Source organism: Varroa jacobsoni, unplaced genomic scaffold, assembly GCF_002532875.2.
Source record: "Varroa jacobsoni isolate VJ856 unplaced genomic scaffold, vjacob_1.0 contig01897, whole genome shotgun sequence".
Classification (NCBI taxonomy): Eukaryota; Metazoa; Arthropoda; class Arachnida; order Mesostigmata; family Varroidae; genus Varroa; species Varroa jacobsoni.
In genome coordinates this window covers 1-19,852 of record NW_019214717.1, presented here as the reverse complement: position 1 = coordinate 19,852, position 19,852 = coordinate 1, and the positions used below count along the sequence as shown (strand labels likewise).

General features: G+C 40.9%; 2 long non-coding RNA genes across 3 annotated transcripts; one reads left to right on the top strand and one right to left on the bottom strand.

The window, feature by feature from the left end:
- Positions 1–1,341: 1,341 nt before the first annotated feature.
- Positions 1,342–9,594, top strand: LOC111272271 (uncharacterized). The gene is made up of 3 exons (XR_002687416.2): positions 1,342–1,457; positions 2,747–3,094; positions 9,315–9,594. It is a non-coding gene; the product is annotated as an uncharacterized LOC111272271 (long non-coding RNA).
- A 4,772-nt stretch (positions 9,595–14,366) lies between these two features.
- Positions 14,367–15,787, bottom strand: LOC111272272 (uncharacterized). 2 transcript variants are annotated; one of them, XR_002687418.2, is made up of 4 exons: positions 15,671–15,787; positions 15,233–15,352; positions 14,718–14,980; positions 14,367–14,593 (listed from the first exon to the last, which is right to left on the bottom strand). It is a non-coding gene; the product is annotated as an uncharacterized LOC111272272 (long non-coding RNA). The 2 variants fall into 2 exon arrangements; XR_002687419.2 differs by having other exon boundaries at positions 15,628–15,778.
- Between the last annotated feature and the right edge of the window lie 4,065 nt (positions 15,788–19,852).

Here is a 19,852-nt window from a genome sequence, read left to right as displayed (position 1 = left end):
AGATGGCAAAACATCACACACTCCTCTTAGACGATAAAAGAAATCACTTCGAAGACGGGAGCGCAGCACTAAAGATTCATCCAAGTATAAGATACGAGATCGATTTGTCGAACATGCACTCAGAATGTAATAAGCACGCAAACAATGAAGCACAATATCCGTTTGCTAGCACCCAAACAGAGCTCTTCGTGTTACACACCCATCACAGTCACTTCTGCTATAGCGGCATGTACGCCCTTTAAGCATAAGCAATATGTATCACTTTGTCCAGTCGTTGGTACAATCAGAAAGCTTTGCTCCCGAGCACTCGAGCCGATAATCTCGCTTGATAATGCTCGAGCAATTACGAGCGTACAAGAAACCCTTCAACGAAACAGGGGAGCTATTGGTCCATAGAGAAGATCTCTGTTGGATTGCCGTAGCCCTGTATTCTTTGCGCGCTGAGCGCACTTCCGCAACAAATGCCCTCTCTACAGACTATATTCCTTATTGGGCTAGTTAGGCTTTGTTCGTTCATGCCGAAGCACTCTGGATATTAATCAAGTGAATCACGTGGGCTCATCGGTAGACTTCTAGTTTGTTACTTTTGCCCGTGCTCGGTCCCGTAACAAAGTTGTTATGTTGCCTTTAATGAAGACTAGGCTAAAGTGTGGCCTTTCCCTGAAGTTGCTGATTGAGCAAATTACGTATGGTTTGTTGCCAGAAAGCGAATCAAGATTTGAGCTGTAGATCGTCTGTGCATGGATCGTCCAGGCTAGTGCTGCTTTGGCAACAGTGATAATTGATTCTTACTACAGGAAACGTACATCGTAAACTTTACATCAAGCTGAAGGAAATTCCTTTCCATACTTGATATCTTCACATCAACGATTTGCTACTAGTCTGTTCCGATCATAATACGCTATGCTATTTACGGTGGTGTACAAAACAGCAATAACTATCCGCCAGACAGCACGTGACGCTTTCGCCAGCACCTGCAGCATAACTACACTTCGCGGAAAGTTCTTCCGAGGGCTTTTGATCAGGACTTGAGCGGTTGAGCCTGATTCCAATACACTAAGTTTAGCATTGGCTGTGCCTGCCCATTTCTGAATAGTTGTTCGATTAGCGACAACACACAGGCCATAAAACGGCGTCCATGCTCCTAAAGTCACCACTGATCCCACGTGGAACTGCTACCCCGTGGGCCAGCGTTCGCACGCAGGGGTTCTCCAGAAGACGTCAGAGCTTTCCCTCTCTCTGCGGCCGTTCTTTCCACAACCCTCGCCAGCGGCTCCTCTCCCTAAAGCATTGGCGTTTCCAGCAATAAGAGGTGGTTGCAGTACGCTCTCGCTCAGACAGCTCTCTTCCAGTTCAACGTATCACAGTTAGAATCGCCGACAGGATACAAGGGACGCTATGAGGACAAGTTGTCTACACAATGAGCCCATCCCTTTAAGGAGACCTTATCCAATGAGGTTTACTACCTTATATGACCTATTCGCAAACCAGTATATACAATGGCTGCTTAAAATGAGAATTTTTATTTTGCCTATTTTATTTTAACTTGTACATCGAAACACATATACGCATGAAAAACGTTTTGCATGTACCGCGGAAACACGGAGGCAATCAAAGTAAGTGCCATTGAGTAAATCTTTTTGCTTCAGCATGTTCAAAGAGGTCCTATCTGGCTTTTCTGAAAAAGGACTGGTACCTGAAACACTCGTAAACATTAGTTTGTATAACACGTTTAGTCCCGTCCAATTTATTTACTAAAGCATGTATCAGAACAGAAGCATCATTGAAAATTGTTTTTGGATTTTTTCTATAAACTGTAAAGTTTCGACTACTGTTTTTTTTTTCGTAGGTGTTTCTTTTTTTTTTATATATATATATATATATATATATATATATATATATAATAGAAACCTACTGCCTCTGGTTGGTTTCATACTCATTTACAATAAGTTGAACTAATAGTAGTCACGAAAGTTTATGACCTCAGCCAGAGCCCGCATAACGATATTGGACAGCACTTGCTCTTCGGTTATATCCTCAAAATGACTATTTTTTGGATGACCTTCAAAAGCCTGCAGTGCCTCATTACAACTTGTGGCAGCTTTGAAGTCTGTCCCTAAAGACATTTCTAGTGAAGCCGTGAAGTGCGCGCTTAACTTTGTAGCCATACTACTTTCAAATGTAAGTTCCTCTAGCATATCTTTGTTCTCATTTTGTTGCGTAGCATGGATAAGAAAAAAATTTACAATGTTACCTTTAAAAGTGTTCTGCTCGCGGAGATGTCCAGATTTATGTTCCGTTCAAAATAAACTTTTGTTTTACAATAGCGCATTTGTTAATGGACGCATCTTTAACAGTGACAGACAGCACGCTAAAACCTTTCTCAATTTAAGCAGACCCTGTGTATGGAGGGGCATGTCAACTTGGATTTTGAGATAGTTATCATATGCTGTAAATTTGTGGTAGCTTAATTTAGCCACAATCGTTTTCATTGATTACTTATACAAAAATAAAATTTCTCAGAGCAAAGAGTTTGTTGGTGGAGCAGTGAGTGGCCGTTTGTAGGACGAGGCCTAAATGTCTTTTTCATAGGTTCAGCAGACGCCACTTTTCACAATAAGCGTACTCTTATACCGATTTCCGTTATGCAATATTTCATTGCGGTTAATGTTATGCTAATAGCTTTCTAGGTGTGATCTGTGCGCTCGTTTCCGTTAATTTTTACGTTTGTTTTATATTTTTGCAGATTAATACGTATTCAACTGTGGTGTGTGCGACTAGCGAAATATTTAACACATCGTCACAGTGTGCCGTCATAGCTATCGTCTTGAATCTAATGAAGAGATAGTGAGACCAAATAATTATCGCGTTGAGGCATATGGCTTTATCGTACAAAAAGCCAAAAACAGCAGAGGTTTCTCAAACGACGTTGCTGTGATAGCCTGACGTTCATATAACTTTTCGGTTCACCATTAAAATGTGACGACCAGCAACGATTATCGCAGCGCTTCTCCAGACCGGGAGATACGAAGTGAAGCTCGTGAGAACATACGCCGCTGTGGCGTTTGCCGATTTGCGGAATAAAATTAAGCAGGTATGATGTTTTTTTTTTTTTACTCTCTTGATCGGGGATTTGCGAATCTACTATTGGAAAACCTAGAATACGATCGTGCTAGGTAGAGCGATACAGAATGGCAAGCACGACTCGTACGACAACGTTTGTCCAGCGCAACGTGAATTCGGACCTTATAGACGCTTAAAGGTACTGGCCGTAGGACGAACAAATCCCGCCGGAAACGCGCGGCCGAGTTAACATGCATTAAGAAGCAAATATACGTCTACGGCTATATAAGCACAAAACAAATAATCATTAAGCGCCTGTTCCTGCCAGCTAACGGTAAAGCTAAGTCAGTTTCCTTCATTTAAGGCAGACATAATATTGGATGGTATTGACTGCTCTAAAGCAGGGACGCTGATGGCCTTTTATGTTGTATGAAGTAAGAATTAGGGAAAACACGTTCGTAGCCCGTCATAGCATCTCCAATTTTTATCGATTTGGCAATATAATCATTAGCTCTTAACGGCGATTACATTAGCTACTGACCTGATACAATGGAGCATTAGTCATTTAAGTTTGGTGCAATTTGGTGACGAAAAGTGTATTGATGCAACGGTGTATATTATGGAGTCGGTATCAGCCGTTCGAGCTAGAATAGGTTGCTTGATGCTTGTTTTTTAAAATTTTATTCTCGGTATCTTCTTTCCATGCTTGCTACATTATTCCGAAATGTTTGTAAATCCGCATCCTCGTTATTCAGAGTTGGATTTGACAGCTAATTTTCTAATTGGGGAGGACAGAGTTCGCTGGTTCAAGCATCGTCAATAACCTGCATATTTTAGCCACAGATGGAATAGTATTAAATGCATTTGTTTCAACACCATTACGACATGTGAGTGCAATCCCGTTAGCTCGCTCCACTTGCATAGAAATCATGTGAATCTTTTATAATGTTGCAGTAAATGGCCTAGGCCAAACGTAGGGCCAGACTGGCACTGAAAACAATAGTCATAGCTATCCAGGAACTTAATTAGAGAAAATCTGGATAGAAGTAGTCGTATCGTGGACATCGGAATTCCTGTCACCTCGCTTATTTTTTAAATCGTCATCGAGAAGACCTCTATCTCCTAAGAACATCGGTGTGCATCCAGTGCGAGCATGTTTGGTCTTCTAAAACGGAGGCTCAAAAATGCTTCAGGTCTGAGCCAGTCTGAGAGCCCGGTCAGATGCGGGCGATGCTTTTATGGCCTCGAAAAAAGCGAAAAATCAGGGCAGTGGAGATCTCTGCCGTCCTGCCAAGAAAGTCGTTTCCTGCATATCTGGACATTCCGCTTGTCATTTCCTTTGCTTGCTGTCTGCTGATATCGGATATTGGCTAATTTATCCGCCCGTTTCCTGTCTTCCTTTTGAAGGGGTCCACCAAAAAAAACGACGAGCCAGATAGAATAAAAATAAGAATTTGAGTTTTAAAAGAAAGCTCGTTTTTCAGGCGACCCGACAATTTCAGTTTTTTGATTCCACTGGTGCACACAGTTTCACAATGAGACTCCTACCTTCAGTCAATGTGTCGATCCAATGTGTTGGATGGCCCGGTAGCAATAGTTAACGCCAGTGGGAAAAACGTCGCTAGAAAGTAAAGCGTTTGACCAAGAAAACAGACAAACATGAAGCAAAACGCAGTAAAGCCTGGGGCTAAAAGATTGTTTGTTTGCCCGGGTGAAATTAACATTGTTAAGGGCAATAGAAGACATACATATACTTCTTCAAACAGGATTTCGTCATTCCGCTTTTAGAAGCAAGAACGATTTTCTTTGGTCTATCTAACCAAACTATATAATCTATTGTAATTGAATGGCGCGGTGAAGACAATTTGTTTCCTGAAGGGTTGCAAGATCTGCTGCAGCAATGATTCGCGATTGGCGCGTCGAACATGGTAGAGAGATGATAAACGCGAGATTATTAAGGTCCGCTTGTCTTGCAAGGAAAAGTTCTGGAGTATTTATTTAATTAGCTATTGGTCAAGGCTAACTAATGAAACAAATATTCGTCAATACCAATCTTTTGAAGTAGTAGTACAGAGGCTTTAGATATTTAAAGAAAAATGTTTTAAAAAAGATCGCTGAAAAATTGCACACATTCTAAATTAATTACTAAACACACATGGATTGACCAATATTTAAATAGCGACAATGATACACAAGTAGCAAGAAGTCTTCTTTTTAGTTGTTTCCTTCACTAACACAAATTTACAAGTAGTCAACAGTTTTAGGAAGGTCCTGACAGACCAGTCAGACACACAGAAGGAGCCGCTGGTGCTCCTGTTGAGGTTCACGACTGTCTCGAAAGAGGGTTTATCGTGTATGGTCAAGATTCTGTGGAATTAATGGTCAGGTACCTGACGCGCGGAAGAAGAACCGGTCAAATTTCGATGAATCAAAGCCCCTTCAGGACCTCTTTTTCTGCGACTCGACGAATAGAAGACGAATCGCGTCGCTCTAAACAGGACGAAGGGCAACAAAAAATTGCAGAAACAACGTCCAGATGCTCCGCCTCCTTCCTACTGACAGGTTTGGCGAAGCAAGTTCTTCTTGTCGGAAGCAAGGCGTGGTTACCGACGATGTTGCTGGATATGCTGGACTTCTCGAAATTATCCTCCACTATAAGGTGTTGTGTTACTGAATAACGTCATGACATTTAAGATAGACATAATATAGAAAAAGGCTCACCGCATGTAGAAAGTGGGGTAGCACCTCTAAATATAACCCAAGCTCAGAACTTCCAGAGAAATGCAGGGGAAAATCGGCTTTTCATAATCATATCCATCCCTTTCCAGACGCTCCTCCTGTCCTGCGAACGACGAGTTCGTTCTACACAGTGTAATACGAAAGCCCGATCAGGGAACCAGGTCAAGGCCGACCAGGCACAACCGACCATGTCCTGGAACTCGAGACGACCTCGACGAGGCTGTTCAATGAGTTTGAAACATCGCAAACGTGAACAGGACTGTGGACAAGCGTCAGTCACTTGCGACGATGTCGTTTTCGAAACAAGATTTTGATCATTCATAGATTAGCATTACATTCATTTCGTTCGTCTTTGAGCTCCAGCTGGCGATGGGGATGTAACCCATTAGCAGGAAGTCGGCTGCTGGCTGTGCAAGCATTGGGCATTCGACAATGTCTACTAGTTTTCTCCCTCCTTTCTGTTTTATTTTTCTACATCCTTGATCACGATAGAGGTAAAAATCACCAGCCACTAGAAGCGAGCAGACGAAATTGCAAACGTCTCAGCAGGTATCAGTTATTTTGGACAAAACGTCGATGCCCATAGGCCACGCAAAATGAAAATCGTTTGACACCAGAATAGATGTAAAACAGAAAACGCGAATGAAAGGAGTCCTAATAGAGACAAAGAGATGGAAACCGTCGAGTGGCTGGGTGTTCTGAGGGATGTAAGATACCGGTAAGACATAAGTGCATAGGTGAGTGTCCTGAAGGATATGAACTTATGAGCAACGTTTCCATAAGACAAGCCGCAGCGATCTGAGGGATGGACGCTGAGCGACCCTTTGAGTCTGCAGGCTGTTTATAGTATGGCTGCTTTGTGCTCTAGTCAGTTTGTCCTGTGAATCAGTCTAGCAGGGTCGAGTGACAAGACCTGATTATTGAAACCGTTTATTCCTAGAATAGGACAGGGAGATGAACGCGAATAGCTTCACATCAATTGACGAGAGAATAGTTTACGTTGCTAGCTTGTAAAGTGGTAGCAATAGCGCACATAAAATCATCGTGCAACGCGTCAAAAGTATCTCGGCGTTATCCCTTGATTTCGATGCCACCGACTGAGGATATTTGTCCTCTATCCATAGTCAATTACTGTCCCATGCGGTCTGTTTTCAACGCTTAGGTTCTATGACATTTAACCCCACCATGAAATCATCCGCTTCACTGTCCGTTATCACACTACGCATTTCCTGTCGTCACCCCACACATACAAAATATGTTTTTTTTTATAGGACTTTATTCAACAACGGCAAACTGGGCCGAAGGAAGTGCGAAAAAGTCTTTTACAGAGATAAAAGCTTGAAGCAGTGAAGAAGCGATTTGGACAAGTTGCCGAATAGGCCACACCCGTAACTCTAATGAGGAACACTTCCTGAGATGCAAAAAAACATTATGAATAGCTCTCTGGTTTGGCGAGGGTTGTATCAGTGATGGTTCGACGCAAATGTTGTAACAGAGCTTCGATACAAAGACGGTCCGTGGTAATCAGTTGTTTGCAAGGAGAACACCAAATCATAGTATTGCAGTTGAGTGTGTATAGGAATAGTATAAACTATATAAACGAAACTTGGACCTTGAAGAGGTATCATTTATTTGCGAGACTCTGGCTGATTTCTTATAATCAAATGCAAATATTCTTTCTGCGGTTCCTTGTAATAATTAGAAGGCTGAAAAATGTAAAATTGATCTTCAAGACTTCATAATTTAGTTGGAGCTCGGAAAAAGCTATCTACATTTCGAGGTTCTTGAGCTTTTTAACGCGCGCTACTTAAGCCGTTAGGTACTACCTGCAAGATGTTATATTGGACTTACCTAGGTTTTTTTTTCCAATAGACCTATAAAGCGGCATGATAAATAATATGCCACAGTAATCATTTACCAGCGCTGAAGTTTGGGCCAGCAAGGTCACATGTTCATGGCTATCATGGAAACGCATTTAACGAGATACGCATAAGTCACCTAGACAACACTGTCGCCTATATTTTAGGAGCTAAACTCTCTCGACAAATCTAAAATAAGCCGGCACAGATGTTCCTAAATAGACCCTTTACCCTATTAAATAATTTCTCATCTATGGTCTAGGAGGGCGATTGGATGTCCTTGGACATAAATCTCTTTTCCTGCCTAACCCTGTCATCTGTCGCAGCCTTTCACAGCCGCCCACTGCTATGATGCATCACAAATGACCTCTTTCAGGACTGCACGAAATATTTATCTAGTCTGATCGTATTATGTTCGCAGTATGTGAATGGAGCCTTCTTCTCGATCCAACTTCTTGCTCATTTTCCTTCCTTGACTTCATTGTACATCGTATTACTGACGCTTAACTCGTTAGACTGCTATCACTCAAACGAGCCCTGCATTCATGAGGTCGACGGTCCGAATGGATCGTGTCTGTTGTACTAACATCGGGTGTACGCCTTCAACTCGGCTCGAGATCTGAGACATGACAGCGGTCGCAGATGACAGAAACATACGCCACGAGAACAGCTGTGGAATATACTGTGTTATATCGAGCGCATGCGATCAGCCTTAACTACCTCAGGCTCGCCTGTATAGCTCAAGGCATTCGACGGCCATAGCGAACCGTCCACTCACAGAAGAACTAAGGTGAAATTCTTTCAGAGCATTCGAATCTGCTCCGTGTAGGACAGCCGATATGTTTTTTGCTGTGTTCCTTACAATACAATGCCTCGAGTATTCGTTTGATATTGGGCGGTGGCACCCATATGACGGAATAATTCTGATTGGCGATGGGAGCTGTAGGAAAACAGTATTTTATTGGCGTATTATACGTGTTGAATACATTATGAGAGAGTTTTCAGTCAGAACTTTCACAACGGGGCTTAGGAACTTGATGATATTGACCTTGACTGTTTCAGGGCACATCATAGTAGTTCTATCAATCAGTTTGGCTCGGTATAACACCGTGTGTTACTTGTTCATTGAATTCGAAATAAAAATAAGCCAAGGGAATCTTAGACGTGTACAGAAGAGACCGCAAGTCCTATCTTATACAGGCTCAAGATGTTAGGTTTAAAAGTCCAAAGAATTAGATCCTTCCACAAGATTGTACTGAAATGTTTAGTCTTCTTGCTTTTCACTAATGGCAATTCACAGTAATCGGCCGTACAAGTGGAGCTACAGGAAACCGTTTGTGTGTATAGTGACTCGATATATTTTACAACGATTTAACGATCGATTACACAACGGAAGCTTTGGTTTAAACCTTACAATAGCCATACTTAATTAAAGCTAATATTTCCTAATTTATAGAAAAAGCTAAATGTTTTGCTTTGAACACTTACAGGTCTTATAGTGGCTCAGACTAATCCTGTTTCCCTACTTCCTTAGGTCGGAATGATGTTCAAATATTATCGTGTCTCACGAAATTTTGGTTCTGCCAATATTATTTTCCACCCAAAATTGAATTTTTCTGGAAATCTCTCTTTTTAATTGGTTTTCTTTTACAGGTAAAATTAACAGCGTGTTTGGGCGTCTCCCGGCTGTGACTCAGGCGAATCTCATAGCTGCCTTTTTAGTCGACGTGTCATACTATGAAAATACGTTGTACTTTATGACCTGCTCTTGGGCCACATGGTCTCCTTCCGAAGGGCCAGTAGTTAATTTCGGGTAACTTTTTGAGCCGCCTCCCGAATCTTAATCGTTAAGTGTTTAATAATAACACATGTTTAATAATAAATTCATCTACCGAGTGATGAATCAATTACTCTGCACGTCGAGAGATTTTTATTTTTAGGAGTAGACTGTCATAAAAGAACGCCGATAAGTAGTTATGTCACTACTGCAACATTTCCAGCTTATAGCCTCGTAAGCTTAGGGCAAGCTAATGGTCCACGTAGTCATAAGCGACAAATTAATTTATCACCATGCAGTTAATATTACGATCGTACTTGCTCCTTAGATCCTTCACAGATAGAAAATCACAAAGCGACGTAATCATGCATGTTTACATACAGCATGCAATCGAAAATGTGACTACTTTTTGAGTTGTCTTCCTTTCTCCCAATCATCTGATGTCAATCAGACATGTTCTTCGGCTACATACTTACCCATGCCCTCTTTATAACTCCAGCGACTCTACTACTTATCGTCGACCTCGACCCTGCAGCTGCATGACTATTGCATCAATCTGCCCACCCCTATGGACTACTTCGTTACGCATGCTCTGTGTACATCGCTACCTGTCTACAGACGTTCAACAACCGAAGAAAGCCGTTATGGTTGCATAGGGGCAGACAGGGCCATCTTGTCGGGTTTGCCGACTCGGTCCGGCGTAACTTCGCATTAGGCCAAAGGCCGAACAGGTATTCGCATCTCTATGTATATACACATACATATTAGTACGTAGTAAGACACTGCCAGGAAGGCATCGCGCAAGTAACTAGCAATGGGCGGTAGAAGTGTCCTAGCAGCAAGGATCTTCTCAAGGCAAGAACACGTAATCGAATCCGATACTGCTCAGTTTGTATGAAAGGCTAATATTGTTTTTTCTATATGGCTCGTCGATCTGTGCACGTGATTGTATGTATATCGTACAATGCATACGTACAGAGATATATTAGTCGGCAGCCCGGGTGGCAGCCGTTCGACAATCATTAAATAGCAGTAACAGCAGGAGGCAGTGCCGTAAAGCAGGTAATATTTACTGATAAATTATTAGTAAGCACATAGTGGAACAAGTAGCGAGACGAAGCTTGGTCATTTGCCAGAAAGCTGCTCAATGAATAAAATGGCCGACAAAACGCAGTGAAAACCAACTTCGACCCATTTGCCGTTTTTTTATTACCATAGTTGTAGGTACTGCCCTTATGTATTCCATTCTACATGGCTAGAAATAACAATCTACTGAAGTCAATTTCCTCGAAATAATCTCCCGTTCCCTTCCGGCCGCTAATACCGCGTGGGGCACGGCAACCGAACGTCAAACCACACTAAGGGGTGCTGGACTAATGACATGATGGTTGATGCGTTACGATAATCATGTGATAATACCGTGGCGAGAATTACATCATAATAAATATTCATGTACGTAGAGTCAGACAACGTGTCCAATCTAGAAATTGTCGTTGACACTGGAAAGATGCCAACTGGTAGCCAGTGTTGATGCGTTTCATCGCGCAGTACAAATGAAGGTGCAGGATTGGTCGACGTACACGTGTCTAGTTAGACTTGGACGGGGGGAATAGCAGGGCATCGGAAAAGCCTATACTGATTAGAAGCGCTCTTAAATTATCAATAATACCTATCCTGTTTAAAGAGACCGCTCCATCACAGGACCAGATGTGTCGGTATGTCCGTCTCACCATTGTGACGTACGGTGTAACTGTGATCCCCAAAGATTAGTCATACATAGCCGTCGCATAGGACTGTATAGCTCAGATGTCGTATTCTTCAACCCTCTACTATGGTAAAGTCGATCTACTCCAAGGTAGAAAATGGCTTCTTTTGCCATTCGTTCTGCCTCCAAATCTCCTCCATTTTCAAACCTTCCCGCCATACGCTGCTGGAAAGAGTGTCTGAACGAATCGCGTTAGCGTTCTGAAAAGTAGAAATCGCATGGAAACCAATTATCGTCATTGCTTTCTGTGACGACAGCTCAAGTGTTCACCCCGCTGTCATTTCTATATGGGTGTATATATGTGCATGAAGGGATCTGTAATCGGGTGCGATAGTATCAAAAGGAAAGCATGTCGACCGCGAGATTTATTCCGAATATCCATTTTTGTTTACCGCTCACCGGCTTTAGGATTGATGCGTTCGTGAGATCCAATGTTACACGATTTTTTTTATCCGGCTTGCCATTGAATCTGGCTAATTAAATCTATTCGGCGACTGATGCTTAACACTGAACGTTTATCGAAACATATCCTTGCTTAAGAAAATTCAACAAATGGTTATGCACTTGATGGCGCTTGGAAGAACATTGTTTCGTACTCCAAGCATTTCTTCGAAATTCTGGAGCGGTCTATTGACATTGAAATGTCAGCTCTAGTCTACAGACGTATGATACGTACGGGTCATGCTTCAAATCCTACGGACAACCTGATGATAGACCACCGACATTTTATAGGAAATTATTAATTGCTTTTATTTGTTTTTTGATCGTTTACGATGGGAATAAGGTATAGCGATAGCTAAATGGAAAGCCTTTTTGATTTATACGAATCAAGGGTACTTCAATTCTGCTCGATGATTAGTAATTGCCCGAGAAGCCGTCTGATACCGTAATTCTATACAAATACAATTTTTTTTTTTATTTTTATTGAACCGGTAAAGAGACCTCTGTATAGAATGGGTTTGTTCAAATGAAACTGGGTAGAGAGAAATTAATTATCTGAAAATTGAAATAATATAATTCTCAATAAATCATCTAATATGAATTGCATTGTAAAAAAACATGATTGGTCGTTAGCCCTGTAGAGGCTAAGCGCGGAATTTGAACATGGGACATTTTGCTGCGTTGATAGGTGCCAGTGGCCTTTGTTTGAACGCGTTTATACATGCAGATGATGTTGATAAATAGCATTGAAGACCTGCTTAGCAGAAAGTCACTTCCCACTACACTGAGCCATATGCGGTACAGTCAACGACACCCCAAGGCGAATGATACCTTGATCGACAGGTCCGAGGACATCCCTCTGATACAGTAGCAGCATGAAGAATGCGGTGGCCTGCTAAACTTGGCACCACTAATGGATCAGGTGAAAATCAGAAACCGAATCCCTGGTTCGAGACCCGCCTGCGACACATAAATTGCACCTAACTAAAGAAGTTCAGGATGTGCACACAGCACTATATATATATGTATATCTATATCTTAGGTGCGAATAGATACGTGTGTCAATGCTGGAGACCTATGCCTGACGTAACGCGAACGCAGTTCAGCGGAAAATAAAGTCTGGGATATAAATGTTCGCTTCTTGAAGGGCACTATCTACCTCAAGATGTAAAATATACGATACCGTCTAAGAGGAAAGGCTTGTGTCGATTGCTATAAACGTTAACTCCTTTACCAATACGTGTCTTAAATAACGTTTAGCGTATTAAAACCGTATTTCATACGGAAGGATAATATGCTGTCGTTCGCTATCTGATCCACTGTCTGGCCCTTTTCAAATCATATCGATCCGTAACTTTACTGTATATTATATTCACTATAAGATACTTAGTGCTTTAGTATTTTACTTTGATCCGTACAACGTTGTCCTTCACCAACGCAATGCAAATTATCGGTCAATTGTTGTCATGGCAGCTCTTTGACCATGAATAGATGCGATTGCAGATCAACGCATCGTTAACCAGTCGCTACAGCATGCAAGATGAAAGCAGAAATTCAATTGGCCTAACTGCTAGTTAGGCAAATCAGTGGTCCTTTCGCTTATATCGGATCCGTGCCTTTTCTGCGTAGTACCCAAAACTGTCCATAGTAACATGTTCGATAACAATCGATTGTTCTTTGCACGATGTGGATGCATACAAGAAAAGTATAGCTTTATTCGCATTGCTCAAACGTAACTTCACGCTGAACTCACGTTGATAGTTAGAAAAAAATCTCACTGAAAGTTCGACCGACAAATCGGGATCAGGCCCGCCCAATCGGATCGACTATCATCGTTTATCTAGCGAATTTTACGTAGCTTAATGTTATTATGATCACAGAGCACGTCGAAGCTCAGCGGGTATTTTCACACACTGCCAATACTAGCAAAGCAATCAAATTTTCACGAGTCCGTTTGACGTACTCCATCAATGAGAAAGGTATTCACGCGAACTATCTTTACTTTGTAGCCCCTTCGAGAGTGAACGTCTGAATTCCAACAGATGAAACATTCTCGTTTGTTTTTTTTTTTTTTTCGAAAATCAGCTTGTCGTTAATACTTTTATGCCTGGGTCAGATAGGTAAATTTGGTTCGTTCCAAATGCCAAATTTTATCAACAGTAAAATCGTACAAAAACGGCTATACGTCGAAATGTCATTTAATACACTGTTAATTTCTTCGATTTCTGAAAAAATTAACATTATTTTATCCAATAGAATAGAGTCAGATCTAGGCTGCATTATTTCGTAATTGCCACTATGTATACTGATGAAAAAATATATACTGTTTCAGCCTTTTAGAAAACAATTTCCCAAACCATGTATTAGTTTGCTCTGCTCTCAGTTTTATATATATATATATATACACATTTAACATTACTATATATATATATATATTAAGGCAGAGTCACTGAAATGCTACTGATACCGATAGAGAATGATGATCTTAAATTCTATTTCAATTAAAGCCAATACTGCTCAAATGGCAATATGGGCGTTTTTACTGGAGAGCTTAGTGCAGAGTTGATGTGGATCAATATAGAATAAAAATTTTTCAAAAATAACGTAACAAAGAGGAACATGCCGCGTCTTCATCATTGATCGTATTACGCCTGCTTTCCATAATATATATATATATATATATATATATATATATACATATATTCCATAAAAGAAATTGCTAAAACTGTCATTTCACTATTTATTATAGATTTCCAAAACGATTTGTAGTATCATATCATTAACGGTGAGGTAAACATATCCTCCCGCCGTTCCCAAAGTGAGTGAAACCTCCACGTCCCTCATAGAGAAACTCAGACCCATCGACCGGTTTTGGCGTTGCAGTTCACTAAAGAAATTAAGCCGAGAATGGTCTTTTATTAAGAGGCCGGTCACAGACGACAAATTCATCTGAAACGGTAAGGACATTTTCATAATTATATAGTCCGAGACATTTGGCATAGAATTTTTTGAAATTGAATTTTAAAGTAGGTTTATAACTTCTTAAAGTTACTAATATTGTTGTAGAACTTACTTGAATCCGGCGCGAGTCAATAACGAACGCTAACACTAAATATAATGTAAATGACGAAGAGATCTGTCCCTGCGCTCAGCCCCACTGCTAATGCATTACCAATCATTTTAGGGCTAATTTTGTTCAAAAGGTATTCGTTACGATTCGATTGTAGAGAACAGGACCGCAGCCTAATTTTCAACAACAGGCACGGAAGTATTCTCCGAAAATTCCATGCGAAAGAAAAGGGCATCCTCAATTGTTTTATGAACGCTTGCGCTTTCCTGAAAGGAATACAGGAACGATATCGGAAAATAAACGAATGGTGAGAATCTACGGCTCCATAGACCTTTACACCAAACTTTCAACTTTACTTAGATAATAGTTAAAGTATTGCCTAACTACCGTCTAGTTGCTCAACGACCTTTCTATGGAGAAATGGAATAGCATAGCTTTTTTTTTTTTTTTTTTTTTTTTTATTTATTCTGTCGAGCTTCTATTAAAGCCACAGATGGGGTTTTAAGTATCAAACGTACCTCGGCGACGAGCTCTTTGGTATCTTTCAAGAGCGCCCATTGTGGATGGCAGAATCATCTCCAATAGAACCAAAAGCACGAGGGCATATCGCAAAATGTCAGGTCGCATTACTCCGTTTCCTTAAAAGAGAGAGAGGGGGGGGGGAGAAAATCTAAATTACTTTTTGACTTCTAGCACTTCATTTGAGCTGTCCCTATTACCTCTACAAAAGTACTGTGTTCCAACTTCCAGAAAAAATTTAGTACTTGTATAGACCAGTTGCATTGCAAATTAACAGAAATATGTTGCCTTAGGACAACACTGGACTAATAGTAGTATGGGGGGCTCAAGGAGACAGCAGAGCTGTTCCTACGAAGGCTGAAACGATTATAATTTCACGAAAATTTATCGTCACCTATGTGTGCATCGTTGTAAATCATAGAAGCACAAACTCAAACCTTTCAAGTGCACCTTTCCTTAAATCACATTCAAAAAAGTACACACATATATATATCCATATATACACATACACAAAGCACAAAACCATCACCGAGATAGTGGCGATGGCTTATGTCTACTATCTGAGATACCTCATATTTATAAAAGACGCTGATCCTATTTACTCGTGACGTTTTTAGCTGTGAACGATTTGTTTTCGTCTCTCATCGTCGTTCCATAGAGAATAGTCATTAATAACCGAAGCAATCATTGCGTTTGTTATCAACTAATCTACTCAAAGCTGAATTGGTTCTAGTTGTTTCATTTCCATGAAACGATGGAATAATCACGGGTCAACATTCTTTAGACGCCGATGGAACAAGGCCAATAGATGGGACAAAAGTAGAATTACTTGTACTCTCGTCGATTAGTGTCCGAGGGCCTAAAGAAATAAGTGTTTCCCCTTCTGCAAACAATAGGTCTGTCCACACTTGTTAATGAAATATATATATATACATATATATAGCAGACTGCCTACACCTAGGTGGGACTTAATATAAGGATACACAACCACAGATACCTCGCCGATACATGCGCACACTAACGCGCATACTATTCTAGAGATGTACCTCCGTTCCAGTCGTGACCTGCCGAAAACAAACAATAGGTTCAGTAAGGACGATCAAGTTAATTATATAGAAACCAGAATTTATCGGATGGCGACCAAATTGCGAATGGTTACCTGCTAGATAAACTCTAAGAAGTCAAAGATTTCTATTTCTGAGACGAAATAATTAAAAACCACCAAAATCCGTCAGAGAATCATCAATGCTATTCGAATCGGCCACTATCACTGATAATCAACCCTCTACAATTACACCGCGTTGTAACAGCTAGGTCTTACAATCCTCAAATAAAAACCGCCGCCGTAAAGAAATGCACCGGCCGCCGACGAACTGGTGCAAACGTAACCCTGTTCCATCAGATACGGTGCTCTACGTCAGATACACATTTTCGCGAATATCCCGATTCGAAAGTAGGATCCAATAACAAATGGTTTCGTTGAAAGTAAACGTGTGAAAAGTCGTACCGTCGTCGCCATCAAATGCAATCAGCTTGACTTCTACCTACAGAAGCCGAAGGACCTTCGGATGTTTCAAATATGCCGTTGATGTCTTTATCACGACGCTATGTCGAATGAATAATTGATGGTTCGTAACGAATCATTATCTGGCTTTAACGCTACACCGAAAACGCTTCCGTTAAAAATGTCTAAATAATGTCGAATGTCAAGTCGAAAGCACCAGGATCGGAATCCGGTATGCTAGATGCTCCATAAACCATGGTGGAAGTACTGCTCGCCACTATATGAGAAAAGGCTATTCGTTCTCGGGCAGAATAGAAGCCTGGGCAGCTTCAAACAGCCATTTACTTCAAAACCGAGTCTTTGAAGGTTCCTTAAAAAAAACAGCTTTTTTCAGGTTCAGAAACCCCGATTTGAATATTTGATAATAATAGTAATAAGTACTCCCTACGGCTATTGAGATACCAATGAGTACCGTTATCTTATTATCGCTTGCCTGACGCTAAGTCATTTAGGTAAACTTGGAGAGAGGCATTTCGAAAACGACGGTTCTGGACGGAAATGTCAAAACACTGTCCAGTACCAAGTGGAAAAGATTTCGGCAGATGTTTTTGCTCGAAGGTGTTAAGTGACAACGGTTCCTATTTAGAATAGTGATAAAATATACCGGATTGACTGATGCATCCAATCCATAGTGCTTACCGTATCACAATTCCACCCAGTTGAGATGTTCACTGATTGAAGAGCCAATGCAATATTGGATATCTGCTGAATATCGGGAACTGATAAATTTATAATAATGTGGCTGAACCTCACGGTATCTTGAAGCCTGCAATAAAACTACAAAATTAATAAGAAAAAAAACTACATGACATATTAGAGTACCTGGATGCCCTCAATGGTTCATCACTGAAACTGCGTTATTAATGACTGTGTTGCCCCTATAGTCGATTTCAGAACACAGTTAATGAAGGCAGCGTGAAATCTTTGCACAAAAGTTCCGTTAAAAGACACTGTTAATGTATGTTCATTTTTTTAACTAGAAAACCTATTCCCTATCCTATTATATAAGTCACACCAAATCCTTTGCCGCCACCAAAGGGCAAATGTTTTCAGTTTTATGTTTGGTATAGAATTCCATTAGACGGTTGGCTCCAGCACAAAACGAAGCATGCCTATATATCCGGACTAGCAGACAAATGCGTTACCCACAAAACTATAGAGGGGATGACGGATACCCATAAAGCCCCCACAGGGACGCTGTAGTAAGTCTAAGTTAGTGTCAGTATTACTAAATATTTAATGTTTCGAGTTTCTCAAGTGCTATTGAGCTTGCTAGCTCTTCCCAGTACGAAACGAACTCTGCGTGCCCGGGTCGGACCTAGATTTTTCCGACATGAAGTAAGGATTAACTCACACAAAAGATAGAAAAGACTAAGTCATGTTAAACGTGCACAGAAGGTGTTGACCGAAGGACAACATGGCGCTAGGGGATAGTAATTAATTAACAATAATAATAATACCTTATGCTAATGTACTTACGTACGGTCTCACCAATAAGCAGTGTAAAACCAATTATCGTTTACCTTCCCCCATCCTTTTCCCATAAATGTTCGTTTTGCGTACCCATAAACCACTATATTATAATGAAAATAATATTACCATCGTCTTCGTATACGCTAAACGTACTCAGCATCGTTTACCACCACTCCAGTGACGGTACGGACGACCTAACGAAACCTCTCTTACCCCGTAGTTATATTGGTAGAAATCGCTAACGAAATGCATATGCAACTCAGCTTGTTTTCTCAGCCGTTACTCTCGTTCGCTCTGCCGCTGTATATCCTTTTCAGGAGCAGTAAAAATGTCCTATGGAAAAAGCAACTTTTCCCGTAGGGCTGTGATGTGTTCGCCAGAGCGCGTTTCTTCGTCGACTTCGACGCGAGCCAGTGACGGGGGAAGTGGCGGAAGGGGTTCTGCAGTCTGCTAGTTTTAATAAGCTCCGTGCTAGGTCCAAGCGGCAACCTTGTGCCTTATTAGCACCTCCAGTCATTCCAGTAGAGAAGTCTCTTCAGTCTAATACACAAGCTACGATCATTGTTTCAAGCCTTGGTTTCCTGCTTTCTGTTGGTATCTTAAAAAAGTCAAATGGAATTATCTTGGATTTCTAGACTGGCTCTCCCGTATCTCGTCTGGGCATCGACGCCACTTGGGCGCTACCAAGAGCTCACTAGCAGCAGCAACAGCAGTAGAGGAACGCTACGCATGAACGACTCCCAACCCAACTGCCACTAGACCTTAGATTTGTGACATTCGAGGACTAATTTAAAGTTCGTTCCGAGCCCTTTGCTGACTTCATTTCGTCAATCCGACAGACCACGTAAGAGGTGACAATGCATTACGTGATAATGTAGTGACGTGACGTAATGACCTTTATGCCAACTCTCGTCGACAAAGCTAAATCAATTGAGTTTTACATTCGATACCGCTGCCAGGCATTCTATCATACGGCTAACTCCAAACACAAACCAATGTATGTTCACATTTGGACCCAGATCTTTTAAATGTCCTTTAAGTTTTAAGCCATCACCGAGATGCGCTGACAAAGCTAATGAATTGCAGCCTTCTGTCCGTACTGCGTCGTCATTGCTCCATCTGGTGGCCTTAAAAAGACGAAAAATTCAAATCAGTGAGTAGACAAGTTGGACGGGTGTTCAATATACCGAACGATTGCAGTGAGATCAGACGCTAGTATGTGTGAAGGCCAGCATTGTGAGAAAATTAAAATTCGTGGTAACCATGTAGTTTTTAGGTTTTCTACAGACTTTTTGGTAAAATCAGTGCTTTTTTTATCGCCTATTTTATTCTATTGATTCTAATTTTGCCTAAAATTTACATAAAATGAAAATATTATATACGTATAAAATAATCGTATTATTGGTCCAGCATGTTAATTACTCAAATAGATTATAAGTTGGCTAGACGGATAACACTACATCCTAAACTACTGCTATAGTGTAGTGATTTAATGCAGTCGCAAGAAAAGAGCACTAAAGACAAATTCTATCTCTCTGATAAATAAAAGAACTATTAAAAAAAAAAAAAAAATATATATATA